The sequence below is a fragment of the Micromys minutus genome (genome assembly GCF_963924665.1).
Source record: "Micromys minutus genome assembly, chromosome: 5".
Taxonomy (NCBI): domain Eukaryota; kingdom Metazoa; phylum Chordata; class Mammalia; order Rodentia; family Muridae; genus Micromys; species Micromys minutus.
This window is the reverse complement of record NC_137974.1, coordinates 87,306,266-87,320,385: the sequence shown is the minus strand read 5'-3', so window position 1 is coordinate 87,320,385 and position 14,120 is coordinate 87,306,266. Positions and strand designations below refer to the sequence as shown.

Sequence of the window (14,120 nt, the reverse complement as noted above, 5' to 3'; positions counted from 1 at the left end):
GGACACTTCCAGATGTGTCTGGCTGAGCTCTCCCTCATGTCTACAATAAACTCCTTCTCCTCAACCATACCTAGGAACAGTTAGTCATTTCCTCATTTTCATTCACATTCTAGGCTGCATAGCAAGTTCGTTGTCAGCCTGGACTGTGAGAGACTCTGTTTCCAAACAAATAGAAAATAAAGGGAGGAGGTAAAGGAGGAAGGGAAAGAATGAAACAAAACAGAAGACAGAGGCAGAAACCAGCAGAATGTTAAGGACTCCCAGCAACAAGAAACTGTGATGAAGCAGGCAGGACAAAGAATGCCAACACGAACAGCTTGATGATTCTACATAAAGGTTCTCATCCTGTAGCCCAGGTTGACTTCATCAAGATTTGCCTGACTCAGCCACTCAACTGCAGAGGTTAATGTCACTGTTTAAAAACACCCATTTACAGTACACTCTAAGCATCACTGATTCAAAACTGAAAAATCTGGAAACTTTTTCAGCATTAACATAGCATAGGTAGAAAATTCCATGCAGATTCCCACTGTGTATAAAAACAATCATTCTTCTGAGGCCTATAGTCTCTATGATAAAGCTAGTAAGCTAAAGTGGTAAGTTAAATTAATTAAAGAAATTAATAAATACATTAACACTGTTTCAAAAAAAATTAAGCTTACCTTGGAAGGCTGGAAACATCTGGTGTTTCATTTAAACCTATAAAATTAAACAAAAAAATTTATATCTGTAAACAAGATTCCTTAAAGACTAAGCATATAATGTGTATAACTTTGGAACCATATTTTTATGGCAGTGATAAAGAACACAGGGAGTAATCATATATCTGACTTTTCAGTGCCACTTTTTAACAGTCCACTAGGAGCTATTACTACCAATTTTGCCACTGCCTTCACTTGCTGCCACCACTGTCTCAACATCCCTTTTATTCTGACAAACGGAGATTATATGATAAACAAATTTGATAAATGTTTAAGGTAATTGTTTCTTCACGTTCATGCTACTGAGTGGGAATAGAGAATGATGATATATATGTTTAAAGTTGTTAGGGATGCTGATACTTCCTCACCCCATCTCCAGATTACTTACTCTTTATAAAGAGGGAAACAGACATTGCAAGGCTTCTTTTTCAATGAAAAGTTTTAATCCAAAGGATCACTCCACCAATCAAGAGCAAGACCTAGAGGAGACACCCCTATAATGCAGACTGTCACTTATGTCAGCCAAGCATAGGTGGCACATATCTTTAATCCCAGCACTTGAGAGGCAGAAGCAGGTGGATTTTGAGGCCAGCCTGGTCTACACAGTAAGTTCCAGGACATCCAGAGCTACATAGTGAGACCCTGTCTAAAAAACATTAGAAATAAAAAAAAAAAGCAAATTTCACTTCATGCAATTACTAGGAAACACACAAATCCAGAAGGCAAAACATTCCACTAGATAACAGAACTAAACTTTTCAGTCAGTATCATGACAAATGAAAAGGGAAAAGATTCCTCAAGACCAGACATTTTTATAAGCAAAACTGATTAGTTAGAAGTACCCAAAATGTACCACATCCAAAGTCTACTTCCTGTCTATACATAACCCTTATACTACTCAATTTGTTCATCATAGTAAAGAGCGCTTCCAATCTCTGAACTGCTCAGTCTGTGCTCTAATCTTACGTAGAGTTTTCACAACTTTTCAAAAGTTCCTCCTGAGGGCAAGAGAGATGGCCTAGCACTTAAGGTCTTCCAGAGGACCTGAGCTCAGATTAGCATCCACATTGGATAGCTCACAGATGTTTAGAACTCCAGCTCCAGGGGATCTAATGCCTTCTTTTGGATTCCATGGGCCATAACACACACACACACACACACACACACACATGTTCCTAAGATGTCAGTGAAGCTGAAAAATGCTGTCATAGTAGTCTAACATCCTAAGGTAACACGTTATTCCTATTTCTGGCAATCCGCCCACCATGCTGCAGTAGTATAAAAGGTGTACACAAATATGCAGAGCATAGTACCTGATGGTAATAAATGACTGTTACAGTTGCTTTTGTACTACATGTTATTGATACTTTAGGAACTATCATCTAATACATATATTTATGTATTTTTAGAAGTTCTTACAACAATATGCATGTAATGCTGGCAGCACCATGAAACACCTTGTGATCACCTTCTGCATCAAGAGACTACATGAAATAAGTAAGCATACAGTCTGTATAAACACACTGATAGTCCAACAATGAGGGAATCAGTCAATGACAGATCTTACAATTCAACTGGTTGGTACATGAAGTGTAACTGTACTTTATCTTTGAATGAGTTGGGTTTTCTTCTTTGCAGGGAAACATAAAATTTAAGAAGTACCTTTGAAGATAGGGAGATGAGTAGGGAGACATGCAGCTACCTTTCACAAGATTGCTGTAGCTCAGAAACATTGGTCAGACAGTGTTTGATTTCATGCTACTTAGAGACTGTGGCACTGGAGAACACTGATCAGTTACAGGCCAATCCATGTTCCCTCTTTACTGCCAGGCTTTATGACTGCACCCACCCTATGACTACAAAGACAAGTATGCAGGAGCAGTAAGGGAGAAAGGATTACACAGGGGAGTCAATTTCACTAATTCAACAGAAGACATCCAATCTACAGTTTAGATAAAGGCAATGACATGTGGGAAAGCAAGTAAATGTGGTAGTTAAATAATATCATCCATATAAAAAAGTGGTCACATATCAAGGCGGATGAAATGAGCAAGAAGACACATGGAAATGAGTAATAGAAGCTACAGATAAATTATTAGTCAAAACAGAAATAAGAGGTAGGAAATGAAACTGGAAAACACTAAATAACTGTTAAAATCATAAGCAAGAAACTCACAGCATATTACACAATACAAATAATTCTACGAAAAATTAGACAAAATGAAGTCTTATTGTAAAGTATACCTTGAAAGAGATTAAGCTATTTATGAGATAACTATAAAAAAAATCCTATACAACTGTGTGAGTCATTTATTCTATTTTGTTTAAGAACAGGCTACAATAAAATTAAAGCTTACCTTGATTTAGATTTGTTTCTTCCTCTTCTCCTTAAATCAGGTCAGTTATTTATTCTGGTAACTTTAGATAGAATTCTGCCTATTTAACTAGAGAATACTCTCACCAGAACACTCCTGAAATGAAACCTATTCAGTACTTAACACCACATGCCTCTGTCCATGTTCACTCCACACACAAACTGCTAAGCACCCAATCACAAGACCATTCAATTTTTGCATGTCTACTGCTTTGAACATCCCCCTACTTTTCTCAGCAATTTTTAAAATGTTCAAGCTTCTTGCAAGTCCTCTTCCTTCCTTGTTGTAATCCTTTCTTCCTTATGTTTCAACAAACACATACACACACACATCATTTAAATATATGGAAGAGAAGTGGGAAGGGATGTGTGTGTGTGTGTGTGTGTGTGTGTGTGTGTGTGTGTGTTTGTGTGTGGTGATTGTTAGGGTGTCCACATGTGCTGGCGCACTCTCACACTCCTACAGAGATCAAAGGACAACCTCAGATATTCTCAGGTGCCATCTATCTTGCTATTTTGTTTGTTTTGCCTTGAGACAGAGTCCAGCTCTGTCTTGGAACTAGCCATGTAGGCTAGGCTGGCCTCAAACTCATAGATATCCTCCTCCCTCTGTCTAAAATGAAACATGTGAACCACCACACCAGGCTTTGTTTTGTTTGAGACAGAATCTCTCACTAGTATGGAATGTACCACGTAGTCCAGGCTGGCTGGCCAGCAAGCCCCAAGGATGCACCTCATCTCCACGTGCACAGGGCTGGATTACAATCCCACGCCACTGTGCCTGGCTTTTTCTGAGCTCTGTAGCGCAAGCAGGTCCCCAGCCATCTGATGAGCCCACCTCTCCCACTGCTCTCCTCAGCTCAGACTCAGAATTCCCATCATGCTGCTTTATCACCTCATAACCTCTCTCATCTGTTAATTTCTTAATTGTCTTTCTCGTGTAAATTACTAAGAAGCCTACCACAAATTATACAGCTCAGCAAATGTTTCCTTCCTCCCCCAGGACATCTGCTTTAACAAACTAATTCTTACTAGATATATCAAAAACAATCCAAAACAAAAATAAACAAGAAAATAAAATCTTCAGAGAAACAAAAAATTAAGTAAATAATCCATAACTAAGAGGTTTATAATTTAAGACTAATCCAGATGTGCACAACACATGCAGTAATTCTGATACTCTAGTACTTAGAATGATAAAATGCTAATATGCATCAAGCATGTCAATATTAAACAATCTAAAAATATCAAAGCTGAATCACTAATTCTTGGCACTATGTTCTGCACAATAATAAAATGAGGCTATAACATACTATTATTGGTAGTAGAACACTTCTCTAACGTGTGAGACCCTCAAAACAAATAATGAATAAAATAACTGGAGACAGGAGTTAGTGGCAGTAAGATGGAGATAAGACAATGGGGAACAAGTGTGACTAGACCATATTATATGCATGTACAAAACTGTCAAAGAGTAAATCAATTTTTAATTCCTTAAAAAAAAAAAAACTGTAACTGGTATTAAATGTAACTTAGTCGGCAGACTGCTTGCTTGCCTAGTATGTACCCAAAACACCACAAGGGGGGAAATAAAAATAAATTAATAATTCCCAAACAAGCACCTAATAAATAAAATTGAATGAGCAAAGCAACAAAATCCACAAAGGTACCAGCAGAGGAAACTGTCCCACCAACTAGTTTTCTAAGTTGGACATTCATGATTAGCCAGTACTAAGCACAAGCTATTTTTCTGAATGAATCCCAGCAGAACAGATACACAATATAAAATACTTCTCTGAATTAAAACAGGCAATGTAAGGAAGGAAAGGCAAATATGATAAACCACTCTGGCTGTAAAAAAAAATTGCAAAAATAGGATCTAGGAACTATGTTGACAGTTGTACAGTGGTAAGGAGGCAACAGAGAACCAGTGAAGGAAATGCAAAAGTAAGACTTAAGCACAAAACAAAAATGAGGAAACAGCAAAGAAGCAAGCAGGGCAAAGTCCTTTCATTGCCGGCGGGAATGTGAAATGGTACAGTAAAGACCCTCTGGAAGTTTTTCTACACAGACATACTTTTAGCACTTGCAGCAGCAATCATGCTCCTGGGTTTTTTATTTTATTGCTTGTTTGGATTTTTTTTTTTTTTTTTTTTGGTATAGATTTGTTTTTCAAGACAGGGTTTCTCTGTATAACTCTGGCTGTCCTAGAACTCTCTCTATAGACCAGGATGACCTCAAACTCAAGAGATCTACCTGCTTCTGTGTCCTGAGTGCGGGGATTAAAGGGGTGCCTCACCACTGCCCTAGTAGCTCCTGACTTTTACCTACAAAAGTTAAGACTCTAAAGCCTATATAAAAACCTGCATACAGGTGACAACCACTATGCTGTCTATAATTACTACAACCAAAGAGCAACTAAGAGATCTTTCAGAAGGGAAATAGTGGAACTCCAAGATATCCATAATGTAATCTGTTTTGTTTTACTGAGACAGAGTCTCAAATTCTCCATCCTCTTGCCTCACCCTCATGAGCAATTTCAGCGCAATATAATTTTAGCACACATACAAAAGAAGAGCTATCAAACCATAAAAAGGCATGGAGGGAACATACCACCAAGTAGAAGAAACCAGTCTGAAAATGAAACATGGTGCATGGTTGCAACTGTACAGCATCCTGAGAACGGCAAACTACAGAGACCATGAAGATCAGAAGGCCAGCCTGTGGTTTCAAGTGCTGGGAGAATGGGAGATGAGCAGCAATCGTACCTCAGAGGATCTCTGAGGTAGTGAAAATAATGTGCATTTTATTCTAACACTGGATAAGTATTTGCCTAAACCCATGTAACCACCAAACCCAAACTCCATTTATATAAATCACTGCTCAGAGAAAACAACAATGTAGGATCATTGGGTTTTTTTGTTTGATTTTTAAATATACACCTTTAATTAAAGGCCCACACCTTTAATCTCGCACCCAGGAAGCAGAGACAAGAGGATCTCTGTGTTTGAGGCCAGCCCAGTCTACATCATGAGTTCCAGGACAACCAAAGTTATAAAATAAGTCTCAAAAAAACAAAAAGAAATATACCACTCTAGTATGGGATGTTCACAATGGAGATGTTCCATTATTTGGATCCTAGGGATCCAACTCAGTTTGTCAGGCTTGAAAGCAAGCACCTTTATCTGTAGAGTCACATCCAAATACTGATGACAAACGGTAAATTCAACATTCACATGGCATTCTTTTTGTTGCTGTTGATTTTTGTTTTTCAAGACAAGGTTTCTTTGTGTAGTCTTGGTGTCCTGGAACTAGCTCTGTTGACAAGGTTGGTCTCAAATTCACAGAGATCCTCTTGCCTCTGCCTCTCAAGAGCAGGCATTAAAGGCATGCACCACCAAAGCAGGTGGTGTACAATATATACAAATATATTGTACCATATATTTTATAGAAAACAAAACGGATCACAGACATTATAAAGTTTACAGGAGGGAAGATATTAGTGATTATTGGTTGACAAAGGTTTATTTCGAATTTTGGCAGTGTTTTTGAGACAAGGTCTCACTGTGTAGCCCTAGCTGGTCTCAAACTCACCATCCTCAGCTTCTCAAATACTGGAATTAGAAAAATATACAATCACATTCAGCTTTGTCAACGGTTTCTTCTAATGAAGAGCAACAACAAAGAAGCAAAAATTCCAACTGAATTCCACCAATTAAAAATCTTTTGCTAGAGCTCCGGGTGTTCCTCAGCATGTGGCAACAACCATGATAACAAAAGCAGGGGTTGGGGAGATGTTCACTGCCCTCAAAACTAGCCATGTCTACTTTGTCTCATGTAAGGTTAGGCTTAATACAACACTTGACTTCTAGCCCGGTGCATCACCAAGACACCGCTATCTGTAGTTCATCCCTTGGAGCATCTGGCTGCTAACCTACAGGATGATCTCTTGCGGCATCAGGCCACCTTACCTACAGGATGCTCCAGCAGGTAAAAGTGTTTGCTTTCTGTACCTGTAACTTCGCAGGTACAGAAATTCAGACTCTTCTCCTTATTTTACTTTATAACTCACCTGTGTTTGGCTTCTATTCTACCCGTTTAACAGATCATAATTCCCAATGGAAAACTGCCTCCACCAAACAGATGGTTTCACTGTAGTGGTTTCCCATTAGACATTTAAAAATAAAAAAGACACCACTGAAAAACTGATTAGGAAAGCTATAGATTTTTGAAAACATATTTCAACAAAGAACTCTGCATCCAGAAAGTATAGAGTTTGAAAGTTAGTGAGACGACAACTCAACATAATCCCAGCACTTGGCAGAGGCAGGCAGACCTCTGTTCATTTAAAGCCACTGTGGTCTATGTAGTAGAGTTCTAGGTTGCCCAGAGTTGCACAGGGAGACTCTATCCCAAAAACAAACAAAAATATGCAAAGTTCTACAGATGCTGAATAAGCTCTTGAAAAAATACCTAACATCTTCAGTCATCAGGAAGATGAAAATTAAAAAAAAAAAAAATGCCACTACACACCTATTGTGGTTAAGTCAAATCACACTCATGTTCCTGGGAATATAGAGCAGCTAGAACTCACACTGCTGCTGAGGATGTAAAATGGTAAAAAGAAAACCATTTGGTTATACTTATCTACTGCTTAAAAACATAACTACAGCACATGACACAGATTCTCCTTTTAGGAATTTATCAAAGAAAGATGAAAGCACAGCTTCCATTTAACAGCTGCAGGTTTATCAACATCTGGCTGCCCAACTATCAGTCCACAGGTATATATGGACATACTGTGTTACACCAATTTCAGGAATGCCATTCAATAATAAAAAGGAATGAACTATTGCCACAACAAACTAGGTAAATTTCAAGTAATTTTTACCAAGACTATTCCAAACATTGTATCTGCACAAAATTCTAGAAAGTGTAAACTAGCTTAAGTAACAGAAAGTGGGTGAGAGATGTCAGGGAACAAGGAAAATGACCTTGAGAGATTCAGGGCAAAGGGAGCAGTAGGTGTACTCAGTCTTAATAATGGTGATGATTTCTGTCTTTGATTTATATAAGGCAATTCCTGAGGCTGGATAATTAGCTCACAGTTTTGGCGTGTAAATGTTGTGGTGCTCGCAATAGCTAGACTGCGGTGAGAATTATAACAAATAGCTTCAAAGTGGTGACAAAGAATGGAGAAGGGGAAACCACAGAGTAAGGAGCCATATCATTGATGAGGAACTAAGCCAGGCTTGTTCTCTTACCAATAACCTTTCAAGAACTAGCAAGGTTTAATGAGAACCACAACAATTACTCTTGAAAGCGGTACACTCAATAGCTTAATAATTTCCTGATAGGCCCTACCTCTCACAGGCGTGTCCAACCTTTCAACACTGCAGCAAGGTATAGTCATCTGCAAAAATCACACTCAAGAGCCATGACCGAAATTTTTAAAACCATATCCAAAAGCATCATCATGTTTTAAGTTAGACTACATTTTGTTTGTTTGTTTGTTTGTTTGTTTTGAGCCATCTTCATAGCTTATCTGTGGTTTTGTTTGTGTGGTGATTTGAATATACTTGACTCAGGGAGTGGCACTATTAGGAAGTGTGGCCTTGGAGTAGCTGTGGCCTTCTTGGAGTCAGAGTGTCACTGTGGGGTTGGGCTTGAAGACCCTCTTCCTAGTCATGTCAGAGACAGTTTTCTCCTGTTTGCCCAGAACAAGATTATAGAACTCTCAGCTCCTCCGGCACCATGCCTGCCTGGATGCTGTCATGCTTCTTACCATGATGATAATAAACCAAACCCCAGAACCTGTAAGCCAGCCCCAATTAAATGCAATGGAAACCCTAAGTTTGTTTTTGAGACAGGGATTTTACCTATGTTTGTTTGCTTGTTTTTGAGACAGAGCTTATCTATATAGCCCTGGATATTTTGGAACTCATTCTGTAGCCCAACTAGTCCTCAAACTCAGAGATCTGCCTGCCTCTGCCTCCTGAGTGCTAGGATTCAAGGCATTTACCATGATGCTCAGTTTCAGTTTTTCTTTTTTCTGAGGCACCTGTAGCCCAAGTTGGACATACCTGCAAGCTCCTGAAACATCACCACATTGAAGAGCAAGCTCCAACACATGGTCAAACTCAACTTATGTTAAAATATAGTATGTTCTCAAGTATGTACATTTTACTAAGCTCATCAAACTGTACAGTTTAAATCAAACAACCAAATATTACTACTTATTTACCTTTTTAAAAAGACAGGGTCTTACTGTACAGCCCTGGCTGGCTTAAAAAATGTGTAGTCTAAGCTGGCCTTGAACTCAGCGTTCCACCAGCCTCTGCCTCCTGAGTGCAGGGATTAAAAAGTTGTGTTTCCACTATACCTGGCAAAATAACTTTTTAAAAAGTATTCTTTGGGATAAGAACAGTAGCAACTGAAACCTACACTCAGCACTGTGAGAATGCAAAATGGCACAGCAATCCTAAAATACAATTTGTCAGTTCCTAATAAGTGTATACTGACTGTCAAAGTTGATAACTTACCCAAGAGATGCAGCAATGTCAGGCCACATAAAGGCCTGTCAATCAGCCACCAAATGCCTAAATAAACTCACATATACACCTCTATAAAATAGTAAACACAAAGGTTTTTGAGAGATAAAGATGAAACGTGTACTAATGCATCTACTAATTTAAAAAGCATGGTAGAAAGTATCCCACTAGTCACTGCTTGCCCAAGGATGCAGAAGTTATGATAGAAAACAAAAATCATAGGGATGAGACAGCCTTCTGTGTTTCCTGTGTGTCATTCAGAACAATGCTTCTGGAGGACAACTGCACTGTTACATGTATTTACTCACAGGAGTTCATTCACTTTAAGCATTAGTATATTATACCTCAATAAAAGCAAGTTTAAATTTGGGCAGAAGATCATTATACATACAACCTGGAGCTTATTAAAAGCGCAGGGGATTAATTTGGAGAAGCAATTACCAACAAGGCAAAGAGGCCTTCCAGAGCTCAGTACTTAGCAGTTCAACTACAAACCAAATCAACTATAAACAGAAACAGCAATCAATCAGCTCTATGAAAGCAACAAGGTAATGACTCGATCGCTAGGTTCTAACACAATTAGACCAGCTGATCACAGAAAACTCAAGTGAGTAAGATGGCGACCCAGTAGGTTCTCAACTAAAAGTGACTTAAAGTACATTGAGCCTTAGTGTTAAAATTATTCCTTTCCATTTGTGACTTGGTCTATAGAATAGGATACAGATTGGTGTACGCATACTACACCTCAATAAAAGTGAAACTTAAAAAACATAATGATATGGAACAAAATATAAGTACTTCTCGCCCAATTTTCAAAGATACCACTCTAACACCTTAAGATATTCTAAATTCTGTGTGAGAGAAGAGGGAAAAAAAAGCACAGAACTTAAGGTCAGAAGCCTAAAGTTTAAACCTGGGCTGTGCCATTTCAGCTCCTTGGGTATCTTATTAGTTTAAAAAAGAAAAGGAAAAAATACAAACTTCAAAAGATCACTGTAAAAGTGGAAAGAAAAAAGACCTTTGTAAATTAAAGCATGATACACAATATTCGTATTAAGAGAAGAAAAATACAATACAGTAAAACCAGTCCCTGTTTCATCAGCTGTGAGATCTGAGAGAAGGCTATGAACCTCTCCAAGCCTGATTCCAGATGCATGTCAAGCTGCTTAGTAACAGGAACCACGGATTGGGAGAATTAAACGTACAGGTACTTAGAACAGTAAGCCCTTCCTAAATTTTATCTCCTCTGGCAAAAAAACACTCAATACCAGATTCCAGTGTGCCATCCAAGCTGCAGAGGGCAGGCCACTGGTGACTCACAGAGCACTGAATCTCTTATTTGGAGCAATGGAATCATCTGGGAAGAATCATTTAATTTTTTTAATACTTATTTTGGAAGAGTTTAAAGACTTGTAGAATTAGGGCTGAAATATACCTTATGCTGAGCAGCTGGCCAGCATGTAAGAGGCCCTGAGTTCTAATCCCAGCACAGTATCAACTCTATGTAGTGACAAACATCTATAATCCCAGCACTTGGGAGGTGGTGGCAAGAATATCCTAAATTCAAAGTCATTCTCAACTATTTATCAAAACAAGGTCAGCCTGGGCTACATAAAACCTTGGTTCAAAAAGACATACAGAATTACTATAAAAATAGTACAGAAGGGTTCCTATGTGCCCTGGGACTCGATTTGCCTCATTAAACGTTATACTTGGCATACTTTTCTTAACCAATAAGTCAGTATCAAAACCCATACTTTGTTCAGATTTTCTTAGTTCTTCCTACTTCCCAGACACTGATCTTTCTGATCTAGGATCTCGTTCACAATGCCACAGGCATTCCATAATCATATACAAGAGAGTTTTTAAGCCATGAATACTGAGTCCCAGTTTTAGAAATTTTAATGACAGTATGAAACTGAAGCTCCAAAATCTACACTTCCCAATCAACACTATGTTGCGCTAATGTGCAAACATACTAAGAACAGCGTCTTAGAGTTCAGACTAACCAGTTGGGCACTCCAGAGGCAGAGGCAGGTAACTACACCCCAGTCTACACAATGAGTTCCAGCCAGAACTACATAATGAGACCCTGTCTCAAAAAGAAAGAGAAAAGTAAAAAGAGTTCAGACTAACCAATAATATATAGCCTAACACAATAGCCACTATTGATTTAACTACTAAAAATTGGAAAGGTGGGTAGAATAAATTAAGTGTTCTAAGTCTAAGCTACATAATTTATCAGAAAGTTAATAAAAAATGAGAATTTTATGTTAATTATACACTAAAATATATTTAACATGCCAGGTTAAATATATTTATGTTATGTAATTTGTTCACTTGGGTTTTTTTGTAACGTGAGTACTACAAATTAAAATCACATTTCTATGATACTACAGTTGTCAGTGGTCTGAATGCAGCACATATGACCCAGGGCCTTATCAGAAGGGCAGGTGATCCCCTGTGCTTGAGGACTATGAGAAGCTGCGGATTATAAACAGGAGCAAGCAGCTCCCAGAGGGAACAGCACTGGTTGGCTCAGTTCAAATATAAAACAAGTAACCTACAAACTGAAACCATGGGACACTCACTGTTTCTATGAAAGCAACAAGGCCATGACTGAAATACACGGTTCTAGTATAATTAGATCAGCTAGCTAACCAAGGAAAAGTGGAGTCACAAAGATGGCAGCCCAATATCAGGGTCCTCAACTGAAAGTGGCTTTAAGTACAACGAATCCCATGTTTTAAGATTCACTCCCACATCTGACTTATTCTACAGGGGAAAAAATTACAATTATAATTAACATTTATTAGGCTCTTGGTTTTACTAGAAAACATTCAGCTAATATACCAAGGCCCTGGGATTGATTTCCAGTAACACATACTCCCAAAGAACATTAAAACTGTTAAGTACAAAGTGGGATAAAGTTCAATTTCACTTTTCTCTTTCATTGTTTATTACAAATTTTCAGTGTCCATTTTCCTGGATCAATCATATTACTACTATTTAGTGACTTTACAGACCACTATCACATTTTAGTTACTTTAAAAGTTCTACTTGTAGATGGACATGGTAGTGCACACCTTCAATCCCAGTACTCAGGGGAGAGGGAGATCTCTTTCAATTCAAGGCCAGGCCAGCCAGAGTCACCTACATAAGTGAGGCCTTATCTCAATTTTTAAAAAAGTAAGTAAATAAATAAAATTAATATCCTTATTCCCAATAATGTCATTTGCACTTTTAGGACTTAAATTAGTAAAGCTCATTTTTAAAATCAGGCCATTTTTTAAAAAGCACCGAATAAACACTTTCTAAAAAAAGGCTAAATGATTTCAACTAATAAGCTGTTCTGCAGCATTTACATATTTCATCTCTGCCTCACAAGTGGAGTAGTGTATTAAAAAACTGGAAGTATTGACAATTATATAAGCACAACTAATCTACACAATTGGTGTCATATCATGACTCAATGAGCAATCTCCAATCCCGTGGTTGATAAAAAACAGGAGATAGTCAATAAATACTAAGAACTACACACACACAGGCAGAGATGAAGAGAGGGAGAGGGCGGAAAGGGGGAGAGGAAGAATATGAATTATGCTTTGTTTCCTGGGCAGAAGAACACCCCCAGAAAGATGTAAAGCTATGTGTACCCTGTTGGCCTAAACTTCGATGGTATGGCTTAAATTACACCTTCATGAAGCCATCTTAGGTATTGCTTTGGGTTCCAAAAACTGTTCTGAAAGGTTTCCAATGTAATTTTAAAATAGAAAACAGTGCACCTGCAGCCAGACACGGAGCAATGGAGAAATGGAAAGATGATCCGTTCTACCATACACCCTCTTAGAGATCAGGTAAGCAAAACCGGACGTGAGCAAACAAACACCTCCAGGCCACCATTTCTCAGCTTTAAGTACAAAAGAGGCACTGCTACTGGCTAGATACTCTGAACAATTTCTCACTGCAACATTCCAACTCTTCCAAGGTTTCACCTCTCCAAGTCAGACAACCCAGGTGACTCCTTGTTAATGTCCCTTCCTCCAATGTACCTCCCTTTAGGAATGTGTGCCTAAATGGTCAATAAAATCCACTTCCGCATGTCAACATGAACCACACAGACCAACCTTGTAACCAGTGTTGAAAACCCGTGGCACTTCACTTGGAAAGGCATTCCAACTTTTTTGAAAAGGCACACTAGAAAATTTGCGTTCGCCTTTGCAAAGCATTTTAAAACGCTGCTGTAGGCAAGAAAAAAAGACAGAGAGAAAACTGCACCCGCCTCAGAAACTGAAGGGCGTGCCTTTCTCCCTAATGACCACCTTGTGGCCATTCTGTCTGCGAGGGTCTGCAGTAACTTAAGACACAACGTGTCAAGGGCAGCCTTTCCGGAAAGACAAAACAAGCGCCCCAGACGGGAGGCAGGCAGCGCGCTGGCAGCAGGGTCTGTTGTCTCTGACTCAAGGGCTCGGAAGAGATACCTCGCAGCAGAAC

General features: G+C 38.7%; 1 protein-coding gene across 7 annotated transcripts in view; it reads right to left on the bottom strand.

Annotated features, from left to right (window-relative positions):
- ARHGAP12 (Rho GTPase activating protein 12) overlaps positions 1-14,120 on the bottom strand; it is a 90,256-nt gene that overhangs the window by 75,702 nt on the left and 434 nt on the right. For all 7 annotated transcript variants that reach the window (XM_080916847.1, XM_080916848.1, XM_080916849.1 and 4 more), the window contains exon 2: positions 663-699. The gene's annotated coding sequence lies outside the window, so the exon portion shown is untranslated. The remainder of the gene's footprint in view (positions 1-662; positions 700-14,120) is intronic.